The sequence below is a fragment of the Pinus tabuliformis genome, chromosome 4_1 (assembly GCF_031772625.1).
Source record: "Pinus tabuliformis cultivar Carrire ecotype Pingquan chromosome 4_1, CPIR1, whole genome shotgun sequence".
NCBI lineage: Eukaryota > Viridiplantae > Streptophyta > Pinopsida > Pinales > Pinaceae > Pinus > Pinus tabuliformis.
Genome location: NC_142303.1, coordinates 395,824,893 through 395,846,599, shown reverse-complemented (window position 1 = coordinate 395,846,599; position 21,707 = coordinate 395,824,893).

Below are 21,707 nucleotides of genomic sequence, written 5' to 3'. Positions count from 1 at the left end.
AAGTGTCGTTTGCACTGTTGGAATCTTGTGACAATATTTTTGATCTGACACTATTTTCATTGAAATTCAAGGACTTTTATTTTTGAGCCTTTCATGAGCCCTCTTTGATTTTTTAGCCTCCCTCGAGTCACCTAGATCATTCCTCTGCACTGAGGAGCTTTTGTTCCTAAAAAATCATGAACATGATTTGCAACCTGTTTTTATCCCTTGTTTGAACAACAACTGCTTGAACAAGCTACACTTCCTTCTCCTTCACCTTTGTTCCTCATAGCCATAAGGGATGACTCGAGACTTGTACTCTTTGCAAACTTGTAGTACCTCTTGCAAAATACATGTTCAAATTCAAGACCTATCACGACCCAATAAATCCCCATACTTTCCAAGAGTTTATAACACACTCTTTGGTCAAGTTTACACAAAAATCATAATTAAAACCAATACCCTAGCTATCAATGAGAATACCATGGAATTTGGGAGTCAATGCTTAAGTTAAATCTTTGGGCATGATAAAGGATTAAGGAAAACTATAAAAGGGAACTCAAAATATTGAAACTCTGGGTAGCACATTTGATTTAACAAGGTGTCATTATTCTTTAATCTTTTTTCATTTCTAGCTAGCTAAACACCCCAACCACGGGTTAAGGGCAAGTCCTTCTAGGATTTTGTGCCCTTGTCTTTGTGTCATATTCTTAAAGTTGCTTTGAGTGTATCCACTTTAGGAAAAGCCATATAAATATTTTGGATTTGGCAAGGAATTTCTATTTTTGAAGATATTTACACCATGAGATCAATGAAGAATTGAATCCTTCCATAGACAAAGCCTTATACCCAATTCTTTGTTCTTATCTCCTCGAGGCATTTATAGACTAAAGGAACTGATGACCCTCTTAATTGATGAAAACATTGTATTTCTTAATTAATGTTGTGTAGGAATTGTAGGTCTTCATGTAATTTGCAATATGATACGTATATTTCAAAAAATGATCATGTTTTTATTAGGAAATTATCATTTGGCCTCTTGAAAATTTTCTGAGGGTGTATATACCTTTATATTTGAGGTGACGAATGAGAGGTATGGGAATAGTATGATTATTTTTTCTTCCAATTTAGGGATCAAGACTGTGTAGGAGATTTCCCCCTTTCAAACCTTGCATAATAACAACTTCCCAATTAATGGTAAACTGGTAATTTGGGCTTCCAAATGATAGAGAAATTTTATAGTTTTTTATATAGGGACTAGAGCTAATATTCAATGGAGAGCGTTCCAAGATATTTATCTTTTATAGCTTGTGCCCAAAGGCCTTGAGCTTGGATGGTCCTATAGACACTCTTGGCCACTAAAACTTTGGAGAAGTGAAATAGGTTTTTTTTATTCTAGTCCCCATTGGATTTTTAGGATATCTAGGTTTCTCTAAGAGACTAGAGCCATTCCCATATTCTCCTAGTCTCTTGTTTAAATAAAATGGTAATAGAGTTAGCACATTTTTCAAAAGATCCTTTTAAAATTCTAATAAAGGGGCATCTAATATACCATGTTAGCCTCTAATATTGATTTGACTAAAACTAATCGACCACTGTGTGAGATCCAGATCTACTACACCATGTGTTTAGTATTATTATTTTTTATCTTGGTTAGGGGGCATTGTCAGTCCCCTTTGAGGTATAAATTTTCCTTAAGGTGAAACTCCATGTACTTAAAAGTAGTCTCAAAGGAAAATGCCATGAAGTGGAAAATATGATTAATATGGAGTTTCTCAAGCTTAGAGAGGCCTTAACAGATTATCAACGATGTTGAAAATTTTACCACCACACCCATAATTGTGTAAAATAAATATAAGATTTCCTTTATTTTATCCACCACACAAATTTAACCATCACTCAAAATAATAATTTCATCCACAAAAAGTAAATGTGAAGCAAAGAAAGTACTGCTAATTAAGATACCTTTAAAGGTGGGATTTGTTGATGTATACATGCATATCCCTTCTGCAACAAGGAGGAAGAGAAAATGGGAGAATGAGAATCAGTCTGCAATGCGTCTTTTAGATTTTAACAAGGTGGAAGCTGACTTGTTGATTAAGACTACAAAGGTTATCATACCCGTGCATGCTATTATCCAAGCCACAAAGTGAAAATTGAATAAATGAATGAGAATGAGAATTGGGAAGAGCCAACTAAATTGATCTAAGGCCTTATATAGGTCAACATTGGAATTCATGGCCTTCACATTTTTGGTGTTAACAAAATGGAAACCCATCTAAGAAACACTAACCACCTCATTATTTGTAATTATTTAAAGAACCCAAACTACTCTAGAGAAACTTGTTTCAAGAGAGTTTCTTTTAGTTTGTGAAAGATTATTTTGGAGACGATGTTATAAATATTATTGCAAAGAGATATTGGGTGGAAGATCTCAAATTTTATAAGTTATTATTATTTTGAAAAAGCGTGATTAAAGTAGTCTTGAAAGTAGCTAGGAATTTCCTAGAGAGAAGAGAGGGTGATACTACCTTGTGAAGGTCATCTTGTATGAAGTTATAACAACAAAGAAAAAATTCTATGTGTATCCCTTCTATCATAGGGTTGTTATATTTTTTGAAAACTATGAAGGGTTTTGAGAAATTATTCTTTTCCCACCTCGACCATGAGATATTGATTGTCTTCTGGGACTAGAAATATAGGAAGAAATTGGAAAGACAAAGGATCTCATCTATAGTAACTCAATAAACCTCTTTAAAGAGGGTTTTAAAAGAGGTGACTCCTTTTGAAGAAATATCCATAGATTTATTAGATGAGGAACCATCCCCTCTATTTTTCTTCTACAAGTTGATTTTTTTCTTGACACTCTACAATTTGATAGAAAAATTGTGTATTGTCATCGCCTACCTCAAGCCAAATCATCCTACTTTTTAGGTGTCATTCCTTCTTCTTTTTTTCCATAAGCATCTTTCATATTTTGTTTTCTAGTTGGAACAGCTCATCCTTTTATGAAATCATTAGGTATCCAAATCCCTCCATAGAGATGCTAGTATTTAAGGATTCATGTACTTCCTAAAGGAGTTTATCATCCCTTTCTCAACTTTCCTTAATCATCAAATCATCAAAAGACTAACCCTTTTCAAACTTCCATGAAATTTAATGTCTAAATTATGGAGATTCCCAACCCTGAATTATGAGCCCATGACTTAGAGAGGGTAAAATCACCAATATTCTGACCTATAATTAGCCCTCTTAATTAAAATTTCTTGAGGTAGAGTGCATTGCGATGATTAGGAAGAAGTTGGCGTTAAAAATCCTCTAAGAGATATGCCCCCTTAACCAAGCCCTTACGAATGATGTAAGGTCCTAGTCATAATGATGAGTGAGACAATGACGAAGGATACACTCAACACCGCAATGATAAAGGTCATCGCCAATGAGAAGATAACGAGGGGCCTATTATCGGATACGTGTCGATCATCACGAGTAAGATGGGGGGAACTTCTAGGTTCGCAAATATGGCAGGAAGTATGCACGATGGTGCATATCATCCCAAGGGTAATAAGGGGTAGACATGACTTCCATGATGTCCTCATTAGAGTGGAAGATGGGTGGATGGGAGGAATATTGACGATGTGATGTGGAGGTAGTACCTGGTGCATCATCCTGAGAAAGAAGGTTCACATACACATCATCTGAGGTGGTAGATGATGAGCTAGTAGATGGAAGATCTACCAATGTTGAGACCTTGGTTTCTGTTGAAAGGGGTTCGATAGAAGTGTGCATAGAAAGCTCAAAAAGGTTTTCTTTCAAAGAAATCAAGGATGACGATAGGTAAATGATATGGACTGTGCAGTCCGTCATCTCGACATCCGGGGGAGGGATCATGATGGTGTGACTAGAGTCCCCCTATTCCAGTGTACTAAGGGTACCAGAATCCACACGTAGAGGAGTAGATGATCCACTATGAGTGGCCTCGAATTCACGAACCACATGGAGGTAGTCACGAAATTCATCAAGAAAAGGGAAACAAATAATCACCATAATGATCGCACAAGGCACAAGGGTGATTTGTGCGCAACGTTTTAAGCCTCTTAGTTGAATCCAGTAAGGTAACTTGGACCTCAGGGATATTAGACTCAAGAAATGATTCATGAACCAAAGGTTTGAGATGACGATGTTGAGGACAATTATTGGTGGCATGCCCAACAACCTCACACAAAGCACATGGAGGTGGCAACTTTGGAGGCTTAGGAGTTGAAGTTTCTTGGGGAGCCTTGTCCTTAGGTTCCTTCATCTTGGCTTTTCACCCCCGTCAGATGCTTTCCCAAAAGGAGTGGATTCTTGTTGAGGTTGTCGTGGAACTCGACCAGTGGCAAGGGTTGTAGGAATCGGTTGAACCAAGGTCAAAGCATGATATGGTCTGAGCTGAATAGGCGGAGTGCTTGCTGGGGGATCAATGTACTAGACTGAGATACCCAAAGTCATATTAAGGAGACTCAATGAAGCCATGACAGGGACATAAAAGATTCCAGAAGGAGGAAAAAAGAAAGGTATATGTTCTGCAAGGTAATGTCCCAATGGAACAACTCCTGGATGGTTAAGACCTGGAGGAATAGTTCCTGGTGGGAACAATGGAGAGGCACCCACAAAAGGAGGAGGTCCTAGAGGGATGTATCTGGATGGCTCAGCTTAGATGTTAACAATAGGGTGCTAAGGAGTTGGCTGTTGACCAAAGGTACCAGATTGCTTTTGAGTAGCCAGTGATGTGTGATGCAGACACTCAATGATTTGGGCTTAGACATGGGAGGGGGAGGACCAGGGAAAGCACCCAACAAGGTGGAATCTTTGTAGACTCTGGGTGAAACACTGGTAAGAGGGGTGGCATACTTCTTGCCAGACATTGATGAGATAATGGACTTAGGGGAGGTCAAGGATGACGACTCGTAATATGTCAACTAATTGATAGTGACGATCTTCCCTTAATGGGGGAAGCATATCTTGTAGAAAACCACAGACATGATGGTTGACATGATGTATGTGTAACTACAACCCAAGAGAATGTTGTAATCCATAGGGGCATTAATAACCTCAATGTCTAAATTGACAGCCTTGCTCGGAAGAGTCACTGGATAAGTGCGATACATGCCGAGAGGCTGGGAGGGGTGACCGTCCCAAGAACACAAAGTGATGGTGGATGGGGCCAGTTCAGTGACTTGAGTTGCTTCCAAATAGTAGCAGACATCACGCAGGTGGATGCATCTTCGTCAATAATGCATTGGGAGATGATAGAATTATGGACTCGGACTGGTATCTTGAAAGTGACAGATGGAGGTAATGGAGGATGTTCTGATGCATCAACATGAAAGAAAATAAAATAATTGTCTAAAGGATCTACTATGCCAAAAGCAATTACTAGATCTTTCTTTTGAGATGGGCACAATTGGAGAACCTCTAGCGTTGACATGGAAGCAGGTGATTGTGCCAAGTCATCTACTATACTGTATGTGTGGGAAAGTCGGTTAGAAGTAGCGTTACAAGGTAATGGCCCCTTGGGGATCTGTAATGGACCATTTGATGTCGTAAGAGGCTCTGTAGATTCTTTGGTTTTGGTCTTGGTTGTGGATTAAGTCAATGGCTTGTCATATTGATGTGATCGAGTTTACAAGTTGACATCGGAGGTATTGACCTCGTCAGAATTCATTATGAGGATCTGGTAGTCACCGGGACAAGAAGGTTAGGGAGGGTGGGTTGCTTGACCTTGATGAGGTTGAGTAGCAATAAATCCTTACTGAGGGAAAGGATTCGTAAGCACAACTAGTTGAGATGGCACAGGATTCTGAGGTTGTTGCTGCATGGGCGATTGACCTCAAGAAGTTGCTTGGGCTTCCCACATTTGGCGCATTTGAGGTAAGAGGGGATGCTCATGAGTATAATGGCCATGTACACCACAAGATGCATAAGGCTTTCTCGTACGAATAGCCTTGTTTTGCTTGCGTTGGTTGCCCTGTTGCTAGTTGTCGGTGTTAGGCTGGTTCCCTTGGGACTGATTATGTTGATTACCCTGGTTACCCTTGTTAATCTTGCTCTTATTATTTTTCTTTGAATTTTGGGGATTCATCGCACTCTCTTGTGCATGCACTTGGCCCTGGGGGGCGGTGGTTGCTGGGGTTGAGAATGCATAGGAGGTTGTGATGCTAATGCCTGACAGGCTGGAGCACTCAATGGTGCATAGGTGTAAGATGGTGAAGGGGAAATGCTCTAGTAGGCAGGTTGAGCACTAGCTAGCCTTGACATCTGCTGATGTGGTTTGGTGAATGCATAAGATGTGCTTTTTCCTCAATACACATTGGCAGGAGGGGGATAAATGTTGGAGGAACTGGTGCCCCCCTGCGCCTGGCCATAACCCTACTGAGCATACATAGAAGGATGTGAAATAGATCCAATGATACTGTTGACAACATGAGATGCCCTGTTGCATTGGTGCTACGAGGACAAGGGAGGTCTGGTATATCGATATATACATAACCAGATTAAGCATAAATCAACTCATATCTCTGAGTAATCTGGAGAGTCTCTTCCTCTATCTGAGGAAAGTGAGATGTGAAATCTTTGGCAATGGGCACTAAAAGAGTCCTAAGGAAGAAATTGAGGTAGACACGATCTTCGAAGGAAGGAACACGAAACATGCTCCTCCTTCTACGCCATCCCTAGACATGGCCAGAAAGACGGCTTGGAGAGGACTGACAAAATGTGGTCAAGAGCTCCATACTGATGTTGTATCGGAGAGATAAATGAAAATATGAAAGGAATGCTTTAGAAAGCATCGCAAAAGTGGAATGAGAAGTGGAGGGCTGGTCAATGTACCACTTCGCAGCATCTCCTGTGAGCATGCGTTGGAACAACCGAAGATGAATGGATTCATCGATGATAGAATTAGATGAACCCCACATATGGAAGGAGTGGACGTGATTGGTGGGGTCCTCTCTAGAATTACCCTCAAACTTGTGAATGTCTGAGGGAAGCTTAGTCAACATAATTGGTCGACCAACATCATGGTGAATGGGGTCATTAATCAACTGGATAAAATCCAGGAGACTTAACCCAGCCATGAAAGGTAGAAAAGGGGTTACTGGAATGGTTCATGTAATGGTTCCACTAGATGTGACGACCGAGATAGAATTGTAGCCACCGCCAGCTTGGTTTCTTACACCTGTAATGGGTCTTGATATGTTGATAGTATGCGGTGAAACAGGCTTGGAATCAGATGAGGAATCAGATGAACTAGAAGAAGAGTTAGTATGGGGACACGGGGGATGACTAACTCAAACCATGCGGGGAGGAGTAATACGTCGAAGTGGAAAATGAGGATGAAGACCTAAAAGACTCCGTGACAAATGCCTTGGTGGCGCAATGGTTAAAAGACACACGTGACACAAAAATGGTGAAGGGAGATAAACAAAATGTCTTTGTCTTTGTTTGGGTAGATAAATTAATTAAGTTAATTCTTGGCTTGGCAATGTAAACCAAGCGCCCTTTGCTTAAGGTGTGCTTTTGTGTTCAACTTTGTTTATTAATTAAGCCGAGATCGTGTTTGAAAAAAGAAAAATATTGTTGAAATAAACTAAATAATAAAAATAGAAAATGAATAGAAAATCAACTATATAAAACCCCACCCAAACAAGGTTTGCAAACACTGTGTTGGTTGGTGGCGAAATCCATTGAAAACACACAAAAAAGTCCAAGAGATATAAGCGTCTTTGTGATTGGGATCAAATGACACTATGCTGCTGGAAAGTGGTGCAGCAACAACAACAAACCAGTGAGGAAAATCGTTGCAAAATATAGGGAGATGGCTGTGAAACCTAGGGCAAACAGTGGCACCCTAAGGAAAATGACCAAATAAGTTTCAAGAGGGAACTTTGGATGGAAACAACCTATCCATGAAGATCTAAAAAAGGAAGGTATAGATCTAGAAAATATGGCTGAAAGCTTTGCAAAATCTCAGATTTATGACTCAGCTAAACTCCTCCTATAAAGGTGGAAGCATACTAGAATCCCTAAGGGGCTAAATTCCACTTCGACGAGAAAAACATAGTAGATCAAGGCCTAAGCAAGCTAAGACAATGGTTAACCAACCCAACAGACTTCTCTTGGTAAAACCCATAAAAAAATGAGAAAAATTCTTGGAAACTCTAAAATTGCATTTATTGACGTGATTCAGGGGATATCACACTTTTTGGTCCAGAAAGTGCGTTCTAGACATAGAAAAGTACAATTTCTACTCCTCATTTCTCGAGTGGCAAGTCTTGGAAAATTTGTTTTCTTTGTTGCAGCTAGTTCTTGTGACCTGCGGAAATAACTAGAAAACTTGCGAAAGTTAGGAATTTGAAGGATATAGGGTTAGAATACTAGTAAACAACATTAAGAGATTGAAAAAAGAAAAACCCTAATCTGAAAATTGAAGGTCACCTAGTTTTCTAAATCAGAATTAAAAACACAGTGGATTCGCCATCTGTTAGCGACATTTAGAAATTCCCCAATGGAGTTTCCGTCTGTTGGAGTGTTTTATTCTCGAAGGTGTATGAAAAGAAACCACTTTAGATTGTGGATGACAAATGACCTCAACAGTAAAAATGGCTCTTAAACAATGTAGCTCTGTAGCAAATGATAGAAACAAAACTTGCCAAAGCCCTCATCTATTCAAGAGAAATAGTTAAATAAGAAAATGGAATAAGAAAATAAGCACAAGTAACTCCAATAATCCAATGGAAACCAGATATATAAAGAATATATTTTATTAGATGACACTTGTGAAGGGAACAAATAATGTTACCAGTCCCCCTCTATGGGATGGGTTCTTAGCTATCCTCAATGTCTTTAGCTTTTGTGGAGTCTCTCTGCTCTATAATGTGTAAAACCCAACAAACAAAATTTTTTATCTCAATGAGAACTCAAATGGAAAAGAAAATGGTGTGCGACAATGATAATAATCAAAGTTACAACAGTGAGTGCAACAATGAAAATGATCGAAAGTGAAGAATGAATGTAAAACCCTTCTATTTATAACAAAATATTAGGTTATTCTCGAATAATGGGAAATAATAAAATATTATCAACCAAATTCTAGAATTAACCATTTGGAATATTTTATTATATTTGGTTGGAGGGAAAAAGTATTTTTATTGGTTAAATACTCTTATTTAGAAATAATAAATAAATAAATGATTTATTTATCACCTCAAAGAATGTGGTTAAGGAATAATAAACAAATAATGATTTATTTAAGTATTCCTAGTGGATTCAGTCAAACTTGACAAGGAATAATAACTAAATAATGATTAATTAATTATTCTTAGATAAAAATAAGAAAAATAATGATTTATCTATTTATTTCTCATGACTAGGTCAAATATGACAAGTAATATTAGTTAAACAATGGTTTAATTAATTATTCCTATAATTTAATTAATTAAATAATTATTTATTGAATTATTCTTCACAGGTTTAACAAGAAATAACTTAACAAATGTGGTTTATTAAGTAATTTCTTATAGTGAAAGAAATTTTACTATGGTAAAATTGGCCCTACATGGTGTTCTTCGATCCATCTAGTAAGTTATTGCTACATGATCAATTTTTGGTGATAACACTAATCAAATAGTATCTATCATGTATGTAACCATAACATCAATAGAATAAAAGGCATACAAATAACTATAATGCATATAAGAATCCTTAACCTAAATACTTGCATGCCCAACATACAAACTTGGACGATGACATGCTCTTGCCTCGAGGTCCAATGCTGCAAGTTCACTTTGATGATCTGCATCTCCTGCTTTATCTTAGCCAACACATTATCATCATAACATACCAATATCATCATGATGACCTAATTTCATACAATGACCTTAAAATGCATGTCCGACCTACCATACATGCATAACCATAACCATGAAAATGCATGCATAACAACATATAGACACCAACATCCATAACAAATGCATATACAACCATACACTCATGACGAGACATTCTACAACAATGCCATCAAACTTCACATGAGGACATCACTACAACGATAATCAACACCATGCAAATGAAACAAGCACATGGACTACAAGAATAAGGAACACATGTGCAATTGAGATGAATGCATGGCCAACCCACCACCCATCCAGTCTGAGGGGTGAACCATGCTCTGATACTACTCTATAACACCCTCCTCCCACATCTACCCAAGTAACTGGCCAACTGGGGTAAACATGTGACGAGAAGTTACTATGATATGATTTTACCTCCTAAGTCATGTTAAGGAAGTGGAACTAATGGAAACACACCATATAGACCTTCAACATTAGCAACATGACTCATAAGAACCATTCCAACCTTTTTGGTAACCAGCCCCTACGTTCCACTTAGCTCTTAAACCACTTGACCCCTTGATGCTCCCGTGCTATGGGCTTGAAAACTTCCAGGAGGCTCTAGACGCTCTCATGAAAAGGCATGCCAACATCTAGAGACTATTTTGCTAATAGTTGTGTCAACAGCCCCCGGATTTGAGCCAGTTTTTCAGGCCCAAAGCCAAGTTCATTGCCCATAATTGAATGACACCTTTAGAACAAAAATATAAGAAGGAAAAAATGATGCAAATGCAAATACATGAAAAAACCCTTAATCAGACCCCTACTAGCCATGATAGGCATTTCGACGAACATATCAAAAATATGTAATTTATAGGTGTAAATAACATATCTAAGCACAGGGATCTCATACTCATCTGAGAATTGCTAAGAAGCATTAATGCCTCAACACATTAGCTGCATATTCATCCATTAGGTCATGGATACATTGTTCATTCATTTACAAGTAAAAACATGATGACAACCATACACATCTACTGTCATAAAAAATATACATAACCAACATAATAGAAACATAAATACCAAGGAAATCACAACCATATGATCCAATTATAAACCAGTATAATACTCATAGAAGTACAAGGAGAAATAATCTCATATTGATGATACAAAATCCAAACCTGGGATGGGTCTTCCATGTTCCAACCTGACTGTAGAATGGCTGAGCTAAATCTCTCTTCAGCCATTCACCCCCATGCCATATTCCAAGAATGAATGTGGGATCTCATAAAACACATCAATCCAAAAACATCAATGGCTTCTAGAGGCCAACCACCTCAACCCATCAAACAATGATTCCACCTCACGGTCAAACATAACAAAACCATCACCAGATTGGTCTCTATCCAAGTCGTCTAGGGCTCTAAAGCATTTGTTCCAACCAAGGCTCTAGGACTAGTACTTCAATGCACAACTTATATCGAGCTCTGGAGCGTTTGTCCAAACAAAGCTCCAAGGCTAGTAACTCAACCCACCTAGGGCTCTAGAGCGTTTGTCCAACCAAGGTTCTAGGACTAGTAACTCAACCCAAGCTTCTACAAGGCTCTAGAGCATTTTTCCAACAAAGGCTCCAGGAACTGGTATCTCAACCCAAGACAAGGAAACATGAGAAGCAACGAAAAGAAACAAGGAAATAAATCCAAAATCACCATGGCTATCCAGGAAATGGAAAGGCTAGGCAAATCCACTGTCAATCTAGGAAATCCTCCATGCCAGTGACAGATCATGACCAATAAACCACACGCATATGCCATGCATGCCAAAAATAGTGAGGGAAACATACATGCAAATTGGTACTTGCAAGACAAACCCGTTGTAGCTGCTGATCCCGATGTCCTCTTGCACTTTCCTACTCTTCGTTTCCCTTCTTTCTCCAAAAATCCAAGTATGCCACACACTCTAAGAGTGCTCCAAGCCACACCCTCCAAGAGTGCTCCAAGAAAAATCTAAGTGTCCATGAGTATGAGAGAGAGAGAATAGAGAGAGAGAGTTCCAAAACTGAACTTTCCAAGCTTACGCAGTGATCCTCAGAAACTTTTTTATCAATGAGGCCTTTATTTTCTTCAATTTCTATTATTTTCCTTCAATTTCCTCCTCACATGCAACCTATGACCTTTCACCTTCATTTTCTACTAATTTCCTTTATTTTCATAAATAAAATGACAATTAATGCCTCTTGCCTTTCCAAAGCCTTATCCACTTCCTTTGCCAATTTCCTTTAGCCATAATAAACCAAGGAAAACCCACTAGGATGTTTTGCCCACCATTCAACTTGGAATACATGTCACATCACCGCGATCTTATATATTTTTACATGGATTTTTTACCAAAATTTTTACACCTTTATAAAAAGAATCCCAATATAAATATTAGGAGAGAAATAATTCACTTCCTAAAAAACCCACAAATAATATTGAAAATGTAATTATGATATTTTTATAATTATTCATACAGTCCAATAGATCTTACATACTCCATGCTATAAATTAAAATATTTACTATTCAATTAAATGAAAAATATGGATTAAGAAGATTGACAAAGAGGTATATGTTATAATGTGTGGATTATTGCAATCACTACATAAATGTGTTTGATATATTTATCTATCTGCAAATCAACATTTCTGTTTTTTATTATGTAATAATAATGAACTATAAATACATAGTCATTATAGAATGTTGATTTACAATTGCATTTTATTATTTCTATATAATAATGTTGATTTACAATTGTATTTTATTATTACTATATAACATTAATGTTGATTTACAATTGTATTTTATTATTACTATATAATGATGTTGATTTACAATTTCATTTTATTATTACTATATAATAATATTGAAGAGTAAGTATATAAATATATATAATTTTTTAAGGTAATAGGAGAAATATACATGTAATTTGTATGTTATCATGGATATTCCATTGAAATAGTTGGTCACAACAAATTTGATATTATTAAAATCTTTAATGATAATTTTTTCTTCGATTTTAGATTCTAATTAAATTAGTTGAAAAGTGAGAAATAGAAAAGCAAAAAAATACGCATATTATCAACAATAGAGACAATAACTTGCTCAAAAAAACCTTTATCGGAGAAAACTCAACTAGACGGTGAGGTTACTCTACTTTCTTTTTCTTGTATGGAAAACATGAAAGTATAAAGAAAGAGGTACTCTCTATGGAGTTACTTAATACCTTTGTATTGTATGGTTGCTATATAATATTAACCCTCTCTATTTTACTCTCTACTTTCCACTATGAGTTGTTTTTCTCAACTATGAAACACAATACAATAGCATAAAGTGAAGCCCCTATTCCTTGTAGTGGCATGGTATATGACATAACTCAATAGACAACTAGGGGTAGGGTTTGGTTCCCGCAAATCTCAACTAGATTTATAGGTATTAACCTTCTAGAGTCTTCCTCAAAATCCATACATTTATCCCCCCATATGCCTAAGTAACATGGACTAACATGATACCCACTCATACTATGTTGGTCAACATGATAGGTCAACTTGTGGGATGTAACAATTTTGCATACAAACTCCATTTTTTATGATTCTTACACTATTGGAAAGGCCTTTCAGTGTAGGATGACTTTAGAGGTCTTGTACAAGTGAGAGTTTTTGGAATCCAAATTTTTTTTGTTTACGACAACGTAATTTCCCAAAAGGTTTTAGACCTCAATTTTCCAAACTGAAACCTACTGATAAAAGAGAACTTATAAGCTAATTCCTCTATTTTTTTCCACTCTGAAAACATTGAGATATATAACAAATAATATACAATTTGAATCAACATGTCTTTAAAAAATATATAGTATTTATAATTTTTTTCTTTCCACTCACTCAAATGTGCTTTTTCACTTTGTATAATTTTATGGACATTTGTGTGAGATCACCAAAATTATTTATTTACACTTTTTGAATATATCAAATAACTTTTTATGGTTTATTTTAGATTAGGGCTTTTAGAATTATAATTAATCATCAATAATTATTAGGTGGATGGTAGGGAATTGACCTCCATGAAATATTTTAGAATATTCTTAGTAGTAATTGAGAGCTATCTTAAAAGTGGCGATGTCCTTTCTACCATTTTAATTAGTTTGATTAATTAGAAAAAATGTGATATGAACATGAGCTATGATGTTTTGGACATGTGATATTAGTAAGCGATGCTATTGGCTGATGATATTGTAGCAAATCCTATTTACAAGTTAAGGATCTATATAGTAAAGTGACTAGTGAACCTCCATAGTTAAGAACATTGTTACATGGTTTTTTTGTATATAAGTTTAGCTTTTATATTTGTGTGTGTCTGTGCGTGCCTATTAGAAGTTATTTTTATATGACTAAGCTAGTATTAATAATAATGATAATCATCACATATACATACACTTATATAGTTAAACACCCAATTGGTTTGTAAATCCCCTCTTGTTTGTGAGATAAAAGACCACTTCCATGCAACGATTTTAATTCTTAGTCTATAGAGATGCATATGTCGATTCAATTAGATTTGAACTTTTAAGAAAAAAACACATATTTTTAACTATTTAACCTACTCAAAAAGTATAAATATATATTCACTTATTCTACAACTTTATATATATATATATATATATATATATATATATATATATATATAATTATAATTATAATTTATTAAAATATTTAAAATATTTAAAATTTTATTTTATTAATAAATTAAAAAACCCAATTTAATAATTAGATTTACATTATTATTATATTAGTTTTAATTAGTTTAATTTAATAATTAGTTTTAATTACTTTTAATGAATAAATATTAATATTTTAGTTAATTCAAATTATAAATTTTAGTAGATATTTCCACTCCATAACTAAGTTTTTGTCACCACACACTTTGCAAATGATAAAATTATAATTCTAAAAGGTAGTCAGGGTTTTTTTCCAAGGAAAAAAACGGTAACCTTTTATTAAAAAATTTAATGAAAAGTTACACTAGCAGATGCAATGAAGCATTCCGTAAGAAGCCACTTGGGCTCGAGTGCTTTCGCACCCAACACAGACGTGCAAAGAATAAGAACTGGAGAAAGAGAGAAAAGAAAAGAAATAGAAATTTCAAGTTTTCCTCCCCTTCTTCTTTTCGACCTTACGCCACTCTCCTTGAGTGGGCTCGGTCGAGGCAATGACTAACTGGTTTCCAGCATTCTGAGAACCTGTTTCTTTGTCTGAGTCTGATGTGTCTGAGTGATGATACCGTTTTGTGCCTCCCATGCTTTGGTCCGCGCTTGTCATCTGAACCTGTGAAACCTTGTTGTCTGATGGATTTTCCTTCTGGTTCTCTGCTTCATCTTCCTCTATAGTGGTATCATCCTCTTCTGCTTCTGTTTCTTCTTCTTCTTTTCTCCGTTGGGCTTTCATTTCTGCTGCTCTCTTCCTTACGACGTCATCTATGTTCTGCCATCCTTTTGGCTTCCTTTGGTGCGGCTTGCTTTTGTTTTGATTTTTGCATGCATTAAACAGATGTCCTGTTTGTTGACATCCCCTACATCTGAACGCTGTATTCTCATAATCCAGAGTTTGTTTCCACTGTGAGTTGTTGAAGTTTAGAAAGATGCTATCGGGTAGTCCTTGGCTAAGATCTACCTCGACACATATCCTGGCAAAAGTGAAGATTCCTTTTATGTGTCTCTCTGAATCAATCTTTAACATTCTTCCCAGGGCATTCCCTATCGCTAATAAGGCCTTGTAGTGCCAAAAATGTATCGGGAGGTTATGCAGCCTTACCCATACAGGCATCCTTGATACCACCATGGTATTGGCATCGAACTCCGAGAACCATGGAGTAATAAACAAACCCGCATTGCCCCAGAACCATGGCCCTTCATTAAGGATTTTTTCCTTTTCTTCTTCTGCATGAAAAGTTACTATGAAAAAACCCTTTGAACATAGTTTTATTTGACAATTTTTGGTCCAGACCGTGTAGATCCACTGGTAAAAGGTAGTCAGGGTTGTGCATATATTTTTATAAATTTCTCAATCTTAGTTGTCACTACATTTTTATAAATAATTTAGTTTTAAAATAATAATTAAAACCTAACCTATTATATATTTGTATGCTACATAATTTAGTTTTAACATAATAATTATAACATAACATATTTTATTTTATATATATATATATATATACACTCGCCAGAGACAATTTAACTTGCGAGACAATTTAATTAGTTATAAAATATTATTTAAACTGTAAATTGAAATATATTGTAGATCATATATATATATATTATTTGCACAATTAATTATTATTTTTATTGTAATAAGTCTTCAATATTTTTATATATTTTATTGGGTTTATAAACCTCAAACTTTTATATAATTTGAGACTAAAAACACTACAGAAACTAAGAAACTAAGAATAAGATTAAATTAAAAACACTATAGAAATTTAGAATAAGATCAACGATTTTATAATGAGATTTTACTTTATAAAGATTTAAATAAAAATACTTTTCTCCCAGTCTTATATGTGTATCTACAATTGTAAAATTTTGAAATTTTATTGATGTAATTATAATGGTACAATCTCACTAGGACATATAAATAGTTATATTTTGTAAAATTTTATTGATGTAATTATAATGATATAATCTCACTAGTATATATAAATAGTTATATTTTATGACTTTTATATGTGTAGTTATAATTGTAAAATTCTATTCATATAATTATAATGATATAATCTCACTAGTATATATAAATAGTTATATTTTATGACTTTTATATGTGTAGTTATAATTGTAAAATTCTATTCATATAATTATAATTGTAAAATTTTATTATAGTATATAATTAATTATATTTGTATATTTTATTGGACATATTAATTAGGGTGAAAAAAATATCATAAATCCATTTTATAAAATAAATTAGGTGAGATGTTTCAAAACTCTACAGTGATTGATTGAGTTTGAGGTTGCTAAAAAATATGAAAATAAAATATCCAATTGTAATTATCAAAATATCGCATTATAATTATCTTATTTGATTTCATTCATTCACAATATTGAAGAAATCGTCTTTATTTTGTCTTCGATATACATTCCCAATTTATTTTGACAATTCCATCTATCTAACATTTTTTTTTAATTTTATTAATAAAATAAAAATGAACTACACATCTTCTCCTCGATATACATTCCCAGTTTATTTTGACAATTTCATTTATCTAACATTTTTTTAATTTTATTAAAATAAAAATAAATTACACATGAAAGTGTATACTTTTATAATATTAATAAACATTTATTTATTTTTTTCATTTTCATTTCTTTAAATTCATGTAATAACATAAATTAAAAAAAAATATTATTAATTTAAAATTTTTAATTAAAAAATTAAATACATTTATTTTTAATATTTAAAAAAATAAAAAAATATACATTTAAAACATATATAATTACATACGTTTTTCCCTGTAAACGACCCCAACCTACCCTTTAACGAATAAACAAAATATAAATAATTACAAAATTTCCCATGAGAGTACCCCGAACCTAACAATCAACAAACAAACAAGAAAATTTCCCATGAGAGTACTCCGAACGTAACAATCAACAAACAAACCAGAAAATGCAAGAGTTAAAAGGAGTGGTCTAACGAGTCAAAAAGTTAAAAGTGATTAAAATTTGAGTAAAGAAATTTCAAAAAATCTTGTAGAGACAGTATTTGAATCCTGTTTTTGATGATGGAAATGGATTCAACACGATTAAAAACATCTAAAACATCTAAAATTTTAAAGTTTAACAATTATAATTTTAATTTACAAAAATCCTTGCCAAATTATTTCCATAACTATGTGAGCCATTCCTCCTGATAAATAATTAGACTATGGCGAGTTAAATTAAGTGACATCCATGTGAGAATCACTTTCAAACATGAGGTTACAACGTCAACCTTGTAGATAACGCATCCTTTTCTCATTGTTATGGATAAGAAAAGAATGTTGTGTGGTTGAAATATGAACATGCATGTGGGTATGATTATGATGGGAGGGAACAAATATTTGAAAGAACATATTTGTGATTTAACGTAACGTTATTATTATTTTTCCTTACTACTCATCGAATAATAAAGGAGGTTGTCTTTTGTGAAGAGATGAGAAATTTAATAAGTAACAATATCGTATAGCTGGTATTTCTTGTAGATTGTTTGGATTATTGAATTTTAAAATGAGTAAATTAAATGTGTTTTAATTTATAAAATAAATAAAATTTTGATTTTGATTCTAATTTTAATTCATTACATAAAAATCAATAGTTTTTTTATTTACTCTTTGTAATTTTTAATGATAACTATATATGATATCGAAGCATTACTTCCAATACCCTCTTTTAATATTTATCGGGATACATTGAAACACATATTATAACAATAAATAAATCTTTGTGACTGGTCTTCATAAGCATCCATATCCATTCTGGAATCTTGCAAATACCACTCTTTCACCACCACATCTTCGAGCTATCACTTGATCTCCATTTAAAACGTAACCGCCTCTGACCATCCTTGATGAACTTTGCAAGATCAACAATATTGACAAATCAGCTCTTCCGGGCTTCCACAATAAGCGTCATCAATTAATGAACCATCTTATGGACCAACCACCATCTGTTGGATATTTCACTTTCTGCTATTCATGAGTTTCTATACTAGAGATATAGATACTAAATATATTCAAAATTTGATCAAACAACTTGACGTTACAAGAATTGATGTTTAGCACAGTTTAAGAACCACCAACCCTTTTTTATAACTAATAAAAATATTCAAAAAAAATAATATTTCAGAGCTTCCAATTTAAAAACTACCAACTCATTTTAATAACTAAAATATAAAACTACCACATAAACAACTAACCTACACACACGAACACCATAAACCACAAACCCAACAGACTGATTGCCATTCTTTTACATCGCACTATCCACAAATCCCCTTGTCCATATGGATGTGCTCCTTGAAAACTTGCTCCCTCTGGGTAACGCAACTCTATTTGCGTGGGTGAATCAGCCACATTGTGAATGTGCAACCTGACAGCAAGGCATGACGCTGACCATCACGGTCATGACGTTGACCATATTTGTAGGCATTAAGGCAGAGAGTTCGGTAGAGCACATGTCTGGATGTCGAGAATATCACAGATCCTGTAAGTTCCTTATGCATTGATGGATATCTGCAGAGAATCCGTGCCCTCGATCTCCCGCTTTCCTTAAAAAGAAGCACTTCTCACTTGCCAAGCGAAACATAAAATTGGCCAACCTTATAAATATATCAGATCTGCATGCGGTAAGGCAGAAGCTAGGTCACACAAATTCTTTAGCACTATATGATACACGTGCCGGAATTGCAGAGGAATCTATGCTTATTAACAGTATACCGTATTGGTGATAGAACAATCACCAGAAAATGTTAATAAGCGAATTAATGGAGACCCTCATAGATTTTAATTGGAAGATGCGGGGGCCTTAGATCCACGTTCGCTGACAATCGTGGCTCCTCATGAAACTCGTGGTGCTGGGATTCACTACTTCACTCAGTCTATGCTCGAAATTTGATGAAACGAGCCACTAATGGATAGATCCCATCCCTTACATGGAAGAACTTGTTGCGTTAATTCCACGAGCCACTAATGGATAGATCCGAAGTCTTACGCTGCAAAACTCTTGAAACAGAATGGCTCTCTTCCTTTTGGAACAGAATGCCCAATTTCTTATTTACATAACACACGCACACGGATCAAAGATAAAATCACAATTGAAATCAACTTTCACAAAAATCTCGACACGCCAAATTATTTTACCCTAATCTATTTACATAATACTAAATTCAAGGCTATTTCACATTTTTCCTGGCTTTTTTTTAAGTGAATCAAGCCTAAACAGCCTCTAATACCATATTAGAAAAACTAGAAAAATAAACAGAGGAATACCGTATTAGAAAAAAAAGGATGGTTGAGTAGAGAGATTTCACATAATTCAAATCTGGGATACTCTATTATTATTTATTTCAATAATTATATATATAAGAAATTATACACTGATTTCGATATCTCTAGATAATAACTCCAATTCATTACATAAGAATCAACAACTTCTAGACTCACTTCTTGTAATTCCTAATAACAACTACACATAACATGGAAGCATTACTTCCAAAAAGAAAAATGTAAATGAATGATATTGACGTCAAATCAAACATTTAGATGTTTAATGCTCTTCACTGCATAGAAAGGTCAAAGCCCAAAATAGTTAAATTTTAAGCAAAGGGGATGCAAAACTTCTAGTTAAGTGTTGCATTCTTTAACAATTATGCTAATTTTAAGGGAAAGATAAAAAATAAGCATTTTTCTAGTAAGAGATTTATTTGAGATATTTGTGTATGAAATTAATTACCATATATATTTTTTGTTTTTTTGTTTTTTTTGTTTTTTTTTTCAAATATGTATATTTTGTTCTTATTTTTTTAATTTTAGATTTATTATATATTGTTTGAGATTAAATTTGTTTAGGAGATTTTTTTTTTAAGGTTTTAAAATGTTCTTGTTTTTATTATTTTCAATGTTATGTGTCAATTTTATGTAGACCAAGACAAGATTTATAATTCTCCTTCATATTTTACCAAGTAATATCAATGAAATGTTTTAACTAAAGTTGTTGGTTTTTTTTTTTCAATTGATTTATCAACACACACTTTTTAAGGAAAAATTCCTATAATTAAAGATCAAAATCTCATGAACCAAGAGCACAGTTCTTGTATATTGGTTGGATGATTGTGAAAATCAACATATAAGAGAACATCAACTAAATATTACATGAAACTATTGCATTTCAGGCGACCACTAAGTCCCCCTTGTAGTATCTATTTTACAAGTTAGTAGAAAAATAGAACATTAGTATCATTATACATCAACATATCTTTGAATTGCAATCCTACAAGCATCCAAAAAAATTCCAAAGTCTTCATAAGAATTTTTTTTTAAACATAAAGGATCCTAAGACCAACACTCATGAAAATAAGAAGTAAGTTGTCCATGGAGGGATTCCTTGAGTTTTTAAGTTTCTTCTTACAACTATAGGGCATTGTTGGATAGTCCATTTTCTTCCATGTTTCTTTCCATGTAAATATGAGCAAATGTATTGTGAGAAAAGGAGTATTGAAATTGATTGATATCTGAAAAAAATGGTTGGAGCAAGTATTTCCTTAGCATAGAAATTCCTTTCATCCATTGGATCAACAAAAGGGAGTCCCTAAGAAATTTAATTTTAGAATTTAATTTTTCAATAGTGAGGATTAATACCAATTTGAGGGTAGTAAGTTGGAAGTAATTGTTTGTGGATCATCCAATATTAGCTTTGAATATAAGGAAATTATTATCATGAGAGAAGTATAAAATAGCCCTGAAATTCTCCCTTAGGTGGGCCAGCTTGAGAGGCTCTATCAAAATAGTCCCATGGGATTTGGGAGTCAATAATTAAGTTAAAGCTTTGCGCGCGATAAAGGATTGAGGAAAAATATAAAAGGGAACTTAAAATCTTGAAACTTTGGGTAGCACATTTGATTTAACAAAGTGTCATTATTCTTGAACCTTTTTTTATTTCTAGCTAGCTAAAAACCCCAAGCCAAGGTTAAGTCCAAGTCCTTGTAGAATTTTGTGCTCTTGTCTTCATGTCATATTTTTAAAGTTGCTTTGATTGTATCCACTTTAGGAAGAGCCATATAAAGATTTTGGATTTGGTAGGGA